Genomic DNA, 13,545 nt, shown 5'->3' with positions numbered 1-13,545 from the left:
TGGCCAGCTCACTTCTTCAGGTATATAGAGTGCAATTCACATCTTTTATGGATACAGTGCCCAGCTCACGTCCTTTAGGGATATAGAGTGCAATTGATGTCTTTTATGGATACAGTTCCCAGCTGACGTCCTTCAGGGATATAGAGTGCAATTCACATCTTTTATGCATACAGTGCAGAGCTCATGTCCTTCATGGATACAGAGTCCTTTCATGTCTTTTAGGGATACCGTGTCCGGCTCACGTCCTTCATGGACATAGAGTGCAATTCATGTCTTTTATGGATACAGTGCCCAGCTCACGTACTTTATGGAAATAGAGTGCAATTCACCTCTTTTATGGATACAGTGCCTAGCTCACTTCCTTCATAGATGTAGAGTGCAATTGACGTCATTTATGTATACAGTACCCAGCTCACTTCCTTCATGGATATAGAGTGCAATTCACATCTTTTATGGATACCGTGCCCGGCTCACGTCCTTCATGGACATAGAGTGCAATTCATGTCTTTTATGGATACAGTGGCCAGCTCACTTCCTTCAGGGATATAGAGTGCAATTCACGTCTTTTATGGATACAGTACCCAGCTCACATCCTTCATGGGCATAGAATGTAATTCACGTCTTTTATGGATACAGTGGCCAGCCCACTTCCTTCATGGATATAGAGTGCAATTCACATCTTTTATGGATACAGTGCCCAGCTCACGTCCTTCAGGGATATAGAGTGCAATTGCCGTCTTTTATGGATACAGTGACCAGCACACTTCCTTCAGGGACATCGAGTGCAATTCACATCTTTTATGGATAAAGTGCCCAGCTCACGTCCTTCAGGGATACAGAGTGCAATTCACGTCTTTTATGGGTATAGTGTCTAGCTCACTTCCTTCAGAAATGTAGAGTGCACTTGACTTTGTTTATGGATACAATGACCAGAACACTTCCTTTAGGGATATCGAGTGCAATTCACGTCTTTTATGGATACAGTGCAGAGCTCATGTCCTTCCTGGATACAGATTCCAATTCACGTCTTTTATGGATACAGTGCCCAGCTCACGTACTTTATGGAAATAGAGTGCAATTCACATCTTTTATGGATACAGTGCCTAGCTCACTTCCTTCATAGATGTAGAGTGCAATTGACGTCATTTATGTAAACAGTACCCAGCTCACGTCCTTCATGGATATAGAGTGCAATTCACATCTTTTATGGATACCGTGCCCGGCTCACGTCCTTCATGGACATAGAGTGCAATTCATGTCTTTTATGGATACAGTGGCCAGCTCACTTCCTTCAGGGATATAGAGTGCAATTCACGTCTTTTATGGATACAGTACCCAGCTCACGTCCTTCATGGACATAGAATGCAATTCACATCTTTTATGGATACAGTGACCAGCACACTTCCTTTAGGGATATTGAGTGCAATTCACGTCATTTATGGATACAGTGCAGAGTTCATGTCCTTCGTGGATACAGAGTCCAATTTACTTCTTTTATGGATACAGTGCCCAGCTCACGTACTTCATGGATATAGAGTGCAATTAGTTTCTTTTATGGATACAGTGCCCAGCTCACTTCCTTCAGGCATATAGTGTGCAATTCATGTCTTTTATGGATACAGTGCCCAGCTCACTTCCTTCAGGGATATAGTGTGCAATGCACATCTTTATGGATACAGTAACCAGCTCACATCCTTCATGGATATGGAGTGCAATTCATGTCTTTTATGGATACAGTGCCCAGCTCACGTCCTTCATGGACATACAGTGCAATTCATGTCTTTTATGGATACAGAGGCCAGCTCACTTCCTTCAGGGATATAGAGTGCAATTAACATCTTTTATGGATACAGTACCCAGCTCACGTCCTTCAGGGATATAGAGTGCAATTCACGTCTTTTATGGATACAGTGCCTAGCTCACTTCCTTCAGAGATGAAGAGTGCAATTGATGTTGTTTATGGATACAATGACCATCACACTTCCTTTAGGGAAATAGTGTGCAATTCACATCTTTTATGGATACAGTGCAGAGCTCATGTCCTTCATGGATACAGATTCCAATTCACGTCTTTTATGGATACAGTGCCCAGCTCACGTACTTTATGGAAATAGAGTGCAATTCACCTCTTTTATGGATACAGTGCCTAGCTCACTTCCTTCATAGATGTAGAGTGCAATTGACGTCATTTATGTAAACAGTACCCAGCTCACGTCCTTCATGGACATAGAGTGCAATTCACATCTTTTATGGATACCGTGCCCGGCTCACATCCTTTATGAACATAGAGTGCAATTCATGTCTTTTATGGATACAGTGGCCAGCTCACTTCCTTCAGGGATATAGAGTGCAATTCACGTCTTTTATGGATACAGTACCCAGCTCACGTCCTTCATGGACATAGAATGCAATTCACATCTTTTATGGATACAGTGACCAGCACACTTCCTTTAGGGATATTGAGTGCAATTCACGTCATTTATGGATACAGTGCAGAGTTCATGTCCTTCGTGGATACAGAGTCCAATTTACTTCTTTTATGGATACAGTGCCCAGCTCACGTACTTCATGGATATAGAGTGCAATTAGTTTCTTTTATGGATACAGTGCCCAGCTCACTTCCTTCAGGCATATAGAGTGCAATTCATGTCTTTTATGGATACAGTGCCCAGCTCACTTCCTTCAGGGATATAGTGTGCAATGCACATCTTTATGGATACAGTAACCAGCTCACATCCTTCATGGATACAGATTCCAATTCACGTCTTTTATGGATACAGTGCCCAGCTCACGTACTTTATGGAAATAGAGTGCAATTCACCTCTTTTATGGATACAGTGCCTAGCTCACTTCCTTCATAGATGTAGAGTGCAATTGACGTCATTTATGTAAACAGTACCCAGCTCACGTCCTTCATGGACATAGAGTGCAATTCACATCTTTTATGGATACCGTGCCCGGCTCACATCCTTTATGAACATAGAGTGCAATTCATGTCTTTTATGGATACAGTGGCCAGCTCACTTCCTTCAGGGATATAGAGTGCAATTCACATCTTTTATGGATACAGTACCCAGCTCACGTCCTTCATGGACATAGAATGCAATTCACATCTTTTATGGATACAGTGACCAGCACACTTCCTTTAGGGATATTGAGTGCAATTCACGTCATTTATGGATACAGTGCAGAGTTCATGTCCTTCGTGGATACAGAGTCCAATTTACTTCTTTTATGGATACAGTGCCCAGCTCACGTACTTCATGGATATAGAGTGCAATTAGTTTCTTTTATGGATACAGTGCCCAGCTCACTTCCTTCAGGCATATAGAGTGCAATTCATGTCTTTTATGGATACAGTGCCCAGCTCACTTCCTTCAGGGATATAGTGTGCAATGCACATCTTTATGGATACAGTAACCAGCTCACATCCTTCATGGATATGGAGTGCAATTCATGTCTTTTATGGATACAGTGCCCAGCTCACGTCCTTCATGGACATACAGTGCAATTCATGTCTTTTATGGATACAGAGGCCAGCTCACTTCCTTCAGGGATATAGAGTGCAATTAACATCTTTTATGGATACAGTACCCAGCTCACGTCCTTCAGGGATATAGAGTGCAATTCATGTCTTTTATGGATACAGTGCCTAGCTCACTTCCTTCAGAGATGAAGAGTGCAATTGATGTTGTTTATTGATACAGTGACCAGCACACTTCCTTTAGGGATATAGAGTGCAATTCACATCTTTTTTGGATACAGTGCAGAGCTCATGTCCTTCATGGATACAGAGTCCATTCATGTCTTTTATGGATACAGTGCCCAGCTCAAGTACTTCAGGGATATAGAGTGCAATTCACATCTTTTATGGATACAGTGCCCAGCTCACTTCCTTCAGGGATATAGAGTGCAATTCACGTCTTTTATGGATACAGTGCCTAGCTCACTTCCTTCAGAGATGTAGAGTGCAATTGATGTTGTTTATGGATACAATGACCATCACACTTCCTTTAGGGATATAGTGTGCAATTCACATCTTTTATGGATACAGTGCAGAGCTCATGTCCTTCATGGATACAGAGTCCATTCATGTCTTTTATGGATATAGTGGCCAGCTCACTTCCTTCAGGGATATAGAGTGCAATTCACATCTTTTATGGATACAGTGCCCAGCTCATGTCCTTTAGGGATATAGAGTGCAATTGATGTCTTTTATGGATACAGTTCCCAGCTGACGTCCTTCAGGGATATAGAGTGCAATTCACATCTTTTATGCATACAGTGCAGAGCTCATTTCCTTCATGGATACAGAGTCCTTTCATGTCTTTTATGGATACCGTGTCCGGCTCACGTCCTTCATGGACATAGAGTGCAATTCATGTCTTTTATGGATACAGTGGCCAGCACACTTCCTTCAGGGATACAGAGTGCAATTCACGTCTTTTATGGATACAGTACCCAGCTCACATCCTTCATGGACATAGAATGCAATTCACGTCTTTTATGGATACAGTGACCAGCACACCTCCTTTAGGGATATTGAGTGCAATTCACGTCTTTTATGGATACAGTGCAGAGCTCACGTACTTCAGGGATATAGAGTGCAATTGACGTCTTTTATGGATACAGTGACCAGCACACTTCCTTCAGGGATATTGAGTACAATTCACGTCTTTTATGGATACAGTGCCCAGCTCATGTCTTTCAGGGATACAGAGTGCAATGCACGTCTTTTATGGGTATAGTGTCTAGCTCACTTCCTTCAGAGATGTAGAGTGCACTTGACTTTGTTTATTGATACAATGATTAGCCCACTTCCTTTAGGGATATCGAGTGCAATTCACGTCATTTATGGATACAATGCAGAGCTCATTTCCTTCGTGGATACAGAGTCCAATTTACTTCTTTTATGGATACAGTGCCGAGCTCACGTACTTCATGGATATAGAGTGCAATTAGTTTCTTTTATGGATACAGTGCCCAGCTCACTTCCTTCAGGCATATAGAGTGCAATTCATATCTTTTTATGGATACAGTGCCCAGCTCACTTCCTTCACGGATATAGTGTGCAATGCACATCTTTATGGATACAGTACCCAGCTCACATCCTTCATGGATATGGAGTGCAATTCATGTATTTTATGGATATAGTGCCCAGCTCACGTCCTTCATGGACATACAATGCAATTCATGTCTTTTATGGATACAGTGGCCAGTTCACTTCCTTCAGGGATATAGAGTGCAATTCACATCTTTTATGGAGACAGTGCCCAGCTCACGTCCTTTAGGGATATATATTGCAATTCAAATCTTTTATGGATACAGTGCCCAGCTCACGTCCTTTAGGGATATAGAGTGCAATTGATGTTGTTTATGGTTACAGTGACCAGCACACTTCCTTTAGGGATATAGAGTGCAATTCACATCTTTTACGGATACAGTGCAGAGCTCATGTCCTTCATGGATACAGAGTCCATTCATGTCTTTTATGGATACAGTGCACAGCTCACATACTTCAGGGATATAGAGTGCTATTGACGTCTTTTATGGATACAGTGACCAGCACACTTCCTTCAGGGTTATTGAGTGCAATTCACGTCTTTTATGGATACAGTGCCCAGCTCATGTCCTTCAGGGATACAGAGTGCAATTCACGTCTTTTATGGGTATAGTGTCTAGCTCACTTCCTTCAGAGATGTAGAGTGCACTTGACTTTGTTTATGGATACAATGACCAGCACACTTCCTTTAGGGATATCGAGTGCAATTCACGTCTTTTATGGATACAGTGCAGAGCTCATGTCCTTCCTGGATACAGAGTCCAATTCACGTCTTTTATGGATACAGCGCCAGCTCACATACTTTATGAATATAGAGTGCAATTAGTTTATTTTCTGGATACAGTGCCCAGCTCACTTCCTTCAGGCATATAGAGTGCAATTCATGTCTTTTATGCATACAGTACCCAGCTCACGTCCATCATGGATATAGTGTGCAATTCACATGTTTTATGGATACAGTGCCCGGCTCACGTCCTTCATGGACATAGAGTGCAATTCATGTCTTTTATGGATACAGTGGCCAGCTCACTTCCTTCAGAGATATATAGTGAAATTCACATCTTTTATGGATACAGTACCCAGCTCACGTCCTTCATGGACATAGAGTGCAATTCACGTCTTTTATGGATACAGTGGCCAGCTCACTTCCTTCACGGATATAGAGTGCAATTCACATCTTTTATGGATACAGTGCCCATCTCATGTCCTTTAGGGATATAGAGTGCAATTGATGTCTTTTATGGATACAGTTCCCAGCTGACGTCCTTCCGGGATATAGAGTGCAATTCACGTCTTTTATGGATACAGTGCCTAGCTCACTTCCTTCAGAGATGTAGAGTGCAATTGATGTTGTTTATGGATACAGTGACCAACACACTTCCTTTAGGGATATAGAGTGCAATTCACATCTTTTATGGATACAGTGCAGAGCTCACGTACTTCAGGGATATAGAGTGCAATTGACGTCTTTTATGGATACAGTGACCAGCACACTTCCTTCAGGGATATTGAGTGCAATTCACGTCTTTTATGGATACAGTGCCCAGCTCATGTCCTTCAGGGATACAGAGTGCAATGCACGTCTTTTATGGGTATAGTGTCTAGCTCACTTCCTTCAGAGATGTAGAGTGCACTTGACTTTGTTTATTGATACAATGATTAGCCCACTTCCTTTAGGGATAGCGAGTGCAATTCACGTCTTTTATGGATACAGTGCAGAGCTCATGTCCTTCCTGGATACAGCGTCCAATTCACATCTTTTATGGATACAGTGCCCAGCTCAAGTACTTTATGGATATAGAGTGCAATTAGTTTATTTTCTGGATATAGTGCCCAGCTCACTTCCTTTAGGCATTTAGAGTGCAATTCATGTCTTTTATGCATACAGTACCCAGCTCACGTCCTTCATGGATATAGAGTGCAATTCACATCTTTTATGGATACAGTGCCCGGCTCACGTCCTTCATGGATATAGAGTGCAATTCACGTCTTTTAAGGATACAGTGCCTAGCTCACTTCCTTCAGGGATATAGAGTGCAATTCACGTCTTTTATGGATGCAGTGACCAGCTCACGTCCTTCAGGGATACAGAGTGCAATTCATGTCTTTTATGGATACAGTGCCAGGCAAACTTTGTAGCATTCTCACGGGTCTGGGCCTCTGTCTCTTTCAGGCTTTGCAGTCTCCTCGGCCGTTTTGCTTATCCAGCCATTGCCACTCCCTCCGCACCTTGAGCTGGTCGGCATAACTTGCCATAGTTCGCGCTCTTCTGGTGTTTTGGTCCCTGACTCGTATATTCGCTGTCCCAGTTTCTTCCTGCATTTCAGTTTGCTCTGCCCTCCTACTAAGTTTCTCAGCCCTTTAATGGATGCCCATATGTTGTTGCTTCAGCAGACACATTAAACTCACCTGCTTTTCCTCTCAAGCTCTCCAAGGCTTTAAAGCCCCTGGCGGCCATCTTGAAACCTACCTCTGCTCCAGACTTTGTGACTGCTCCCCACATTATCCCAGCAGCTCTCCTGATCTGACTGGCATTGTGGTTTCTTTCTGCGAGGCCCCCCTCAGTCCTACAGGATCCTGCAGCGAAGGTTGTATGCGTCAATCCTTCTGCGTAGATCTCTTGATGTTTTCGTAATTTATATATTGTTTTCCTTAAAAGTCTCTTTGAAGTTCTAATGGCGTGCATGGGATGGAGCTGGAAAGGATGGTAAATTGCATTCCCTCTCAGCAGAATTCTTGATTCTTGGGTCATGTTGGTGAGTCTCATCTGGCCTATGTCCCTCCAGCCCATGAAGGATGGTGATTGGTTTTGCATTTGTTTTGAGCTTTGGATCCTGGTTCTCCTTTCCTTGCACCAACCTCATATACAACTGGGCTTAAGGAGAGGGGACAATGAACATTACTGTAACAAGACCTTCCCTGTGCTAGAGTTCCTGACTCAAAGACAGGGCATGGATGAGGAATTTTCTCTTTGAACCCCATCCTTGGTCCAATACAGGTAGCTCACACCTCTGGCCCACAGACCCTACTAAGCCGGCTTTCCCATTCCCAAGAATTTGTGCCACATCTTGAGACGGCTTTAGAACTCTGACTTTATCACAGTTACACGGGTGGGAATTGCAGCCATAATCCAAGAAGTAACAGCATTATCACCCTCCACTGTGATACCACAGTGATATATAGCTACTTCTAACGGAAAGGTAATCCACCTCATTTCTTGACATTTATGACTGGTAAGGGTTGGTTCAAGTATGTGGACACATCCAACACACAGGCCCATAACATTGAATGGCCCGAACCCTTCTTGCAGCAATACTGAGGAGTCTAAAATTGATACTATTACCGCTTTCACAATCTGTCACGACTGATAATACCCACATGACAGTACAGTGCTACCACAAAATCAATAATACTGTGCCATGTAATGCAAAGGGCACAATAAAAAGTTGTGTCTCAAAACTGGGTGATCATTTTTAGTGAAGAAGATAGCTCAGCTAGTTGAGCGCTCTCTTTGAAGATCTGTGCCCAACCTGCAGTCAACCGTTTCACTCAGCCTTTCATTCTTCCAGGGCACTGCAATTAACGCAAACACTCTGGGCGAGAGGATCTGTCAGTTGGGATGCTTGGAAGATGAGCTGTATTCACTAGAACAACCCGCTTTCAGAGATGTGTCTGCCGCACTATCCCTTACACCCACAGCAGCCACAGTAGCCGCCCACAAATAGCACATGACAAATGAAACTGAGGCCCTGATTCTGAGGCGCATGCAAACATAGGAAAGTGTTATTCCATGAAGGAAGAACACTTTCCTTAAAAGCACCATATACTGTTATAGTGATAATATGGTGCCTGCCATCCAAGCCACCACTTTTGCATGTGCCTGATTTACCGCTTGACAACAGTCTTAGCAACCATGAGGAATGCTGTGCAGGCACTGCAAGGGGATTTACCTTTCAGAAGCACTGGTTTTGCACATGCAAAAGAAGATAAACTATGACGCCTCTGATGTGTCCTTATCCTGCATTGCACCCTTTCCCTGTCTAAAAATAGAACTTCTGAGACTGCAACACCACTTTTCTACATTGCTGAAAGTTTAAGGACACTTTTGGAAATTAGAAAAGTGCCAGTCTTCAAACAAATTCTGCTACTGCCAGTGATGCACATGTTTCCCCCACAACATGAGATTTTAGCATGTTTTGCCGCCTGAAAGCAAATCTCCCCTCCAATACTTCCACCCACCTCAGAATGGCGCTGCTGGAAACTGGAGGGGAGAATGTCGGCTTTCCACACTACTTTTAGCACCAGCTCAGAATCTCCAAAACAGAGCCGCACTATTGAAGTATCTTTTCCGTGTTGATTAGATTCACATAACAAACACAGAAAACAGACTTCATTACAGTGTGCTACATCAAAGATGCATAAGGTAACTTTAATTTTTAATGTTTTAAATTTTAATACAACCCTGCCTGGAGTTCGTGGCTTCTAATTGCGACAATTCACAGGACCACTTGGACGTAAAGGCACTTCTGAAAGTATTAAGGGACCCTCGTTTTGCTCACAACTTTAACTTGAGTAGACCTACCGGCCCAAAATAATCGCCTCATTAGAGCGTTCGGAAGTGGAAGGAATCCGGCGTTACATCTAAAAATGACCTAAAGCTATATTGTGATTAATGATAATAATCGCTGTTTCTTACCATTTTTAACTTATAGTGTGACTTCAAGCCCCCTCATTGGACAAACAGACAGGAGGCCACTGTAAGGCCATAATGTGCTCCTACTGAGCTTATCCTAATAGAGACCCCTGAACCCAGATTCTCGCTTGTGCCTTTGTATTCATAACTGTTGCTTCCTTTTGTTCTAAATATCAGGGTTATACAATTACTGCGCCGTGTTTACTGCAACCCCCGAAAACATCGATTTTTTTTAATTTCGTCCCCACTTTTCTCCCCATATATATGTGTGTGTGTGGGGATGTGTACAGTATATAATGGATGAAAGGGGAGCTGCTGGGGTCTCTCCCGGATATATATGGGGTATATTGGGGGGGGTCAAAATAAAAAATAGTTTGACAGGGATCTAAATACCCAGCAGCTCAGCAATGCATAGGACTTCTCCCTTCCCCGCCACACATTCCTTGGGGATATTTTCCTGACAGTGAGTTCACGCAATATCTGACGTGTTGACACATTGAGCTCTGCGTGTGCATCTCTCACCAAAACTGTCATGCTCGGCAAAGCGTGTGTTAATTTCCTGTAATTTTGCAATGATTGGTCATAATCACATGTCGCTTTCGTTCTGCTTTTCCGCCCCTGTGTTTTTATGAATGCACTTTTCAGTTTGAACCTTTTTTTATACGTACATAATTGGTGCCTGAAAAATCTTGTTGGCTGGAGAAACAGGAAGGAAGGCGCATCTGCCCGCAGTGGCATGGCGTAATATCCCGTGTGCAGTGATTTGTGGTTCTGCTGGAACAATAAAAAAAGCCTAGCGTCTGCCTTTTACAAATGGGACACAAAAAATGACTACAAACATATTGTTTTATTATTTTACCAATATGCCACTTATTTCAAATGTTCTGAATGCCAAATAAATGCAATTCTTTATTAACAGCCTGGACGTGCGACGTCGCCAATCGGATGGTTCAAACTGCAGGCTTTATTTGGCATTATTTCCAGCTGGCAAAGTCACATGCTGCACAGACCACCGCCATATGCCACCACCTACCTTGCAGTGGCGTGTCCAGGGAGTGGCCTGGTCGCACGCACTACCCCTGGAATCTAATTTGCCAGCCAGGTGCCACCACCCCATTATCCTAAACTATGGGGTGTGGGTGTGTGTGCGCGGCGCGCGTGCGTGTGTGAGCTAGTACTTCACGCCAACCTTGCATAAGTCAGTGCCCCACTTGGGCCACCCCAGTAAAAAAAAGACTGGACACGGCACTGCTCCCTTGCCTCCAGTCTCTCTCCTACCACGTCGCCTTGTGGAACCCAACCCCACTGGGTTCTACGTTATTTTGTCGACCACTTTTTCATCGTGGGACTTTTCATCGCCGACCCTTTCATCGCCAACATTTTTTTATTTTTTTATTATTTATTTATAAGGGGGCTGCACCCCCCCAAACCTCCCTCCTTACTTAAATAATCATACCCCAACCTGCACAAACACCCCCCCCCTAAAAAAAAATGTAAACACTGCATTGTGTCAAACTCTAACCCGCTGCGTGCCATGATTCTCAACACCGGCCTCCTCCCTTCTGGCTGCTCTTACGCTGTTTCCTATAGACCCTTTCCAGGTTTTCTATTTTTCCCTACTTTCTGCTACTTCCAAAACCCTCGACGGGGGCAAGTTGGTGTTAACGGCTCTCGCCGTGCAGCGTAAGACCCTGGTAACTTCCCACCACCCTCATTAAAACCCTTGCTTCATTCGGACCATCACTGTGGGCGGCGGGCTGTTACCAGCCAATACAGCCTGCCAACATGGCCATTATCTCCTGATGACAATAGCACCAGTGCCTCTGTAGAGATATCGCAAGACTCGCGTCCTCACAAGATCTCGTGAGAACCAGGAGTGAAAGCACCTGAGTGCACGAAACGCCAGAAGCCAGAGCAGAGGGCACGGAGCAGGTTCAGCTCCCGGTGCTCCTCTTTAGAACTGACATCCCTTCCTACAAAGACATTATTAAGCCTGTACCATTCAGCAGTTTTGAGGGCCTGTTGCCCTAGAACTCATGAACAATTGTGTATGCTGTGTCTGACAAGTTGATAACAGAACCACAATAATGGGGTTCAACCAGCCACTGCAAAGTCTCCTGTACATATTTATACAACATAATTGGACTTAAACTCACGTGGTGCCATGCAAAGAGCAACTCCTCCACCGCCGTTTCTTCAAACTTCAGGTAGGCCTGCCATCCCATGGCCACAATGGCAACCCCTATTCACTACTTACCTGGAAGCTTTTGGCGGCGCAAGCTACATGGCGGCAAGGCGCAGAGCTATGCTATTGAATGCATTAGGCGTGGAGGGCCAATGCGTGTTTGCAAGCCTCACGCCTGAACAAGTGGCCAGTGATGATGACGATGTGTTTAAGGAGGCGATTAGGAGAATTGTCAAATGATTTGCCAGCAAGGAGAACATCGTCCTGCACAGAACAAGGTTTTACAGCCGAAAACAGGAGGCGTCCGAACCAGTGGACAATTACATGACCAAACTACGTGAATTAGCTGCATTGTACAATTTTGGAAATAATGCTGAAGGACTCATCTGTGATATGCTAACGGTACATACCAACAGTAAGAAGGTGCAAGACAAATTCATTGTTGAAAAAGAGTTACTGCTGGAAAAGGCCGTCGAGATTGCGAGGCTGGTAGAAGAGACTGCAGGAAGAAGGAAGGAATACGCAGGTGGACCCAGGCCTGAAGAGGTACAAGCTATAGCCTTCCGGACCAAGATAGAGAAATCAGTTGCTGATACCAAGGACAGGATGTGGGGAAGGAAAGAACCATTGAAATGCCACTGATGCACCAGCACCAAACATTTAGCCTATGACAAGGAATGTCCCGCAAGAGACAAAGAATGCTCAGTGTGCCTAAAGATCGGACACTTTTCAATTGTGTGCAGACTAAAGATCGGACACTTTTCATTTGTGTGCAGATCGCGAAGCAAAAAGGTCAGTAATGTCGGTGCCGAGTTTAACACAGAGAGAGAATCCTCATCCGACGATGGAGGGAGGCCCACGGTGCTAATGGTTAACAGCTCACGAGCCAGGAGAGAAAAGCCCCACTGTGCCATCAAAATAAACGGCCTGGAAAAGAGAGTCATGGCGGATTCAGGCTCAGACTTAACCATCTTGCGCCTTCGCACTTACAAAGAGATGATGGGCACAGAGACTGATGAAGTCCTCAGCACCCGTCAAAAGCCCACAGTGTTTGGAGGTGCATCCATCGACCTACTAGGTTACATCAAGGGGAATGTGGATTTTAAAGGGAGGGAAACCACTACAAGAATATACTTCAGCCAAGAAGGCCCAGCTGTTTTAGGATGGGACGATCAGGCAAAGCTCAAAATCAAGCTCGACTCCAGCACAGAGGATCAAGTGTTGACAGTCAGTGCCAGAGGAGTGCCAGTTGTCAGGGAAGACTATCCAAAGTTGTTCTCGGAAGGTCTGGGACAAATGAAAGGCTTTGTCCACAAAATACTACTCAATGCGAATGCGGTATCTGTCAAGCACAAAGTAAGGCCAGTACCAGCAACCGCCAGAGACTCGCTCAGAAGCCAACTCGACAGAATGGTGAAGGAAGACACCATCGAAGAAATCGAAGCATCAGAGTGGTTGAGCCCTGACGTCCTCATTAAAAAACAAAATTCACAAGACTTAAGGATTTGCATTGATCTTCGCAGCCTGAACCTGGAACTAATTTCAGACAGCTACCCCCTGCCAAGCATTAATGAGCTGATCCTCATGATGCAAGAGGCCAGAGTG

This window comes from Ambystoma mexicanum, chromosome 13, assembly GCF_040938575.1.
Source record: "Ambystoma mexicanum isolate Mex_15411 chromosome 13, UKY_AmexF1_1, whole genome shotgun sequence".
Lineage (NCBI taxonomy): Eukaryota > Metazoa > Chordata > Amphibia > Caudata > Ambystomatidae > Ambystoma > Ambystoma mexicanum.
This window is presented reverse-complemented; position numbering follows the sequence as displayed.